Consider the following 4,300-nt stretch of genomic DNA (forward strand, 5'->3'; position numbering starts at 1 on the left):
CAAGATGCCTCAGGCTATTATGAGAGCAGAAAAGGACACTTAGCTCAATGTAGGAACTATTCTTAGAAGAGTAACTTTCGATTCTTGATGAATGAGTAGGAATTGAGCTGGCTAGATAAGGAATTCCAAAAAAGAAGGTACACATATGGAAAAGACACAGGAGTACGTACCGTGATATTTCGCGAAATTCAGATAGCCGAGAATTGCTGAAATGATGTACAGATGTATGAGTGTGCAGGATGATAGGACCGAACTAAAATCTTGAGTATCAAATGCCAGTTTGGATTTTACCTTGAAGATAAAGGACTGTATCCATATAGTGAGATCTAGAGTTGAAGCACAACCCGAATGGTGGCAATTCATTATGAAATCCTCCTCCTTGGAATGAAAAGCTTCGGGAGTGAGATGTTCTGATTTGTGTTCTGGAACTATGGGTGGCGTTGGAGAAGACAGCTAGGAAGTTTAAAAGCCTGGACATTAGTAAACTAAGTAGAAAATTAGCCTTACCTGAACTGATAAGGATGGAAAAGAAAATCCTTCCTCATTTCTGACATAGATGTGAATGATGGATTATGAAATATTATGGCATTCTGGGCTGGTATCTGGATACAACAACTATGTGGATAATAGTGTCATTAACAGAGGTGGGAACTGTCAGAGTGGAGAGGTGGAAAAAGGAAAATGAACTAAGTTTGGGTCATCCAAACTTATAGGATCATTCATATAGAGGGAAGTACAATGAGCAAATCAAAATGGAACAAGATTATTATGTGAACTATGTTAGTGAAAAGAACAAATTAGTCAAACTGGATAACTAGACAAATGTTAGAATTTCTAACCATTGGTTTAAAAACTATAAAAGCTAAAAACAACAACAATCCAACAACCAAACACAACAACAACCACCCATTATTACCTCAACAGCATGCCATATCTTTATAGTGAAGAATAGAATTGAGGGAGCTGTACAATTTAACTGTTACTTGGTGTGTTTAGAGTGAGGTTGTTGCTGTTACATTAACCCTGTGTACAGTAGCTCTGAAGTCTGCCCTCTTCTGAACCAGTCTCACTGGCTCCAATACACCTATCCATCTCTTCCGGGGTCTTTCTCTTTTGTGCTTTCCCTCCACCCTTTCCAGCATGATGTCCTTCTCCAAAGATTGGCTGGCCACATGCCCAAAGTATGTGAGACTTACCTTCAAAATCTTAGCCTCCAAAAAGAAACTTGGTTTCACCTTCTCCAAGTTTCTTACTCAAATTATTGAGTAAGAAGAATTGATACCTGTGGGTTGTAGTGCTGAAGAAGAGTTGCATATGTTTTCTTGTGGTCCATGGTATATGCAACTCTTCTTCAGCACTACAACCCACAGGTATCAATTCTTCTTCTGTCATCCTTAGTCATTGTCCAGATCTGTGTTGCTCAATAATTTCCACACTCTGGTATTATATTTTTTGGAATGGGAATAAATATGAATCTCTTCCAGTTAGTTGGCCAGGTAGTTGTCCTACAGATTTCCTGGCAAAACCTGAACCTGGTAAGCACATCCAGGGCAGCATCTATTTATTGAAATATGTCAGTTGGCATGCTGTCAATTCCTGGGGCCTTGGTTTTTGCCAATTCCTTCAGAGCAGTTTGAAATTCCTCCTTCACCACTATGGCCTCTTGATCTGTTGTTGTTTCTTGAAATTCTTCTATGTCTGCCAATTCTTTTTGGTACAGTGACTCCATATACTCATTCTCTCTTCTTTTAATGCTTCCTGGATCATTCAATATTATGCCCAATAATGTTACAGCTTGAAGCTTTAGGGTTTTTTCCTCAGCTCCTTCAGTTTAAGAAAGGCTAATTCCCATCTCTTTTGATTTTCTAACTCCATCTCCTTGCACATTTCATTATAATGCTTTGCTTTGTCTTCCTGTGCTGTCCTTTGAAATCTTCTGTTAAGCTCCTTAACCTCTTGGTTTTGTCCCTTTGCTTTGGCTTTTCAGTGCTCTAGTGCAGTATTCAAAGTCTCTTCTGACATCCACCTCCGTATTTTCTTCCTCCTCTTTCTTTGAAATGACCGTTTGCATTCTTTATGGTGATATTCTTGGTATCTTCCCACCATTCATCTGGTTTATTAGTATTCAAGGCCTCAAAACTGCTTCTAAGCATGATGCTAAGTGAACTAACTAAGTCCCATAAGGACAAATACTATATAAGACAGTTATTATAAAACATGTATGAGGATTCAAAGGGTTGGGGAGCAGACAGGTGAGGATGGGTGGGAGGTGGGTGCGATGGAGTGGAGGGGTCACATAATTTGGAGGGTTGGGTAAAGAAATGGGAAAGATCCAGTGTGAAAAACAATGAATACATATTTAGTAATTAAGCTAGTATAAAAGAAACATTTTTATTTAAAAAAAAACCAAACACCGCCAAACAACCAAAACCAACTGCTCCTGAGATGAAATTCAAGTGGAATAGACTCAAAATCAAATTTTGGTTCTTGTGGACTTGATTTAACCTTCTTTAGCTCAAGTTTGAATTTGCATGTGAGTAGTTGATGATCTGTTCTTCAATCAGCACCTGACTTAGTTTTCACAGCTGATATTGAGCTTCTCCAGTAATTCTTTTTACAGATTTAATTCAGCTGATTCCTGTGCATACGATATGGTAGAAGGACATATTTATCAGTATTTTCATATTCCAAAAATAACAGTTAAAAACTTCATGGCTCTCGCAGGACTAGCTACCCAAACATTTGGCCATTGTTGATAAAAGTTTTTGCTACAACATTAAAGTCAGAGCGCGTGCTCTGTGACTGGATTTCCAGGCTACGGGCACTGCTGGGCCTTGGGCTTCTGGTTGCTGGCTCTGAGGCTGGGCTGGCACCTGCCGCTCAGAACCCACCTGGTGGGTGCCACAGCTGTTGAACTTGGGGGTGTGTGGGAGGGGCACAACAGAGATCCAGGGACAATGATGCGTGTAGCAGTGAAGTATCTGAGCCAGGAGGAGGCCCAGACAGTGAAACAGGAGCTATTTAACGAGTTTTAATCCAGCATGGACCAATTCATAGAGTTAGCTTGTCTGAGCAGTGCCACACAGCCATTATCAAAGCATATACCTCCACGACCATTTCCAGTAGTCCCTAACTGTCCTGCTCATCTGTGGCCCTGGGAATAATGGAGGAGATGACCTGGTCTGTGCTCAACACCTCAAACTCTTTCACTACAAACCAACCATCTACTACCCTAGGAGGCCTAACGGGCCACTCTTCACTGCTCTGGTGACCCAGTATCAGCAAAAAAACCCAACCCTTTCCTGAGTGAAAACCCCTTAGAGCCCATGCTGATGAGCCCTTTGAGCTGGTTATGAATTTCATCTTTGGCTTCAGCTTCAAGGGTGACATTCAGGAGCCATTTCAGAGTAGCTTGAAAGTCCTGAAAGGAGTCACTGTACCCATGCCAGCAATGGCATTCCTTCAGCATGGGATGTGGAGAAGCTGAGAAGGGAAACTCTAAAAGGCTCCAACCAGACCTGCTCATTTCTCTGATGTTGTTGTTATGTGCCGTTGAGTCACCTGCGACTCATAGCGACCCTATGTACAACCAGGCCTAAACCCTTTTCTATCCCTTGCCAATCTTATTGTCTCTGACACACATATCCACATTACTCCAGTAATGGAATCAATCCATCTCATTGAGGGTCTTCCTCTCCTGTGCTGCCCCTCCACTGCCCCAAGTATGACATCCCTCTCCAAGGACTGATAATGAATTGCAACATATCCAAAGTATGTCAGACAGAGCTTCAGACTCCTTGACTCTAAGAAGTCAATCCTTGACTCAGTTTACTGGTTGCTATGACTATCTGGACTATCTGGGTAATTGTTTTGTACCACCTGATCTGGAAAAGAAGTATCAACTGAACCTACCCTCTTACCCTGACACTGAGTGTGTCTACCGTCTGCAACGAGGGAATGTGTGTGGGGTTTCTGACCAATAGACTTAGTGCCTTTTCACCCCCCCACCCCAAACTGTGGAGTCTGTAAACTTTTCCTGCAATGAAGATTAATGGGTGGCAGGAACCAAAGATAAACTAAAGATATAGTAACATCTGAGAGAAAACAGCCTTTGGAGGCAGTGTTAGGTGCTAGCACAGGCTTCCAATTAAGGTGGGCTGTTCTCTACACACAAGTGAGTCTTACACATTTGGGATGCAGACAGGGAGTTGGGTGAGACTTCTAAGCTTTCTCTGTTCACTTAACAGTATATGAAACTACACTTAGAAGGATTTTCTTCAAAGCCCCCTAGGATAATTCC

The 4,300-nt window shown here is 41.7% G+C and overlaps 1 pseudogene; it reads left to right on the forward strand.

Annotated features, from left to right (window-relative positions):
• Window positions 1-2,217: 2,217 nt before the first annotated feature.
• LOC102845141 lies at window positions 2,218-3,983 on the forward strand (annotated as a pseudogene).
• The last annotated feature ends 317 nt before the right edge of the window (window positions 3,984-4,300 follow it).

Source organism: Elephantulus edwardii, unplaced genomic scaffold, assembly GCF_000299155.1.
Source record: "Elephantulus edwardii isolate Elephantulus edwardi_28Jun2011 unplaced genomic scaffold, EleEdw1.0 scaffold00046, whole genome shotgun sequence".
NCBI lineage: Eukaryota > Metazoa > Chordata > Mammalia > Macroscelidea > Macroscelididae > Elephantulus > Elephantulus edwardii.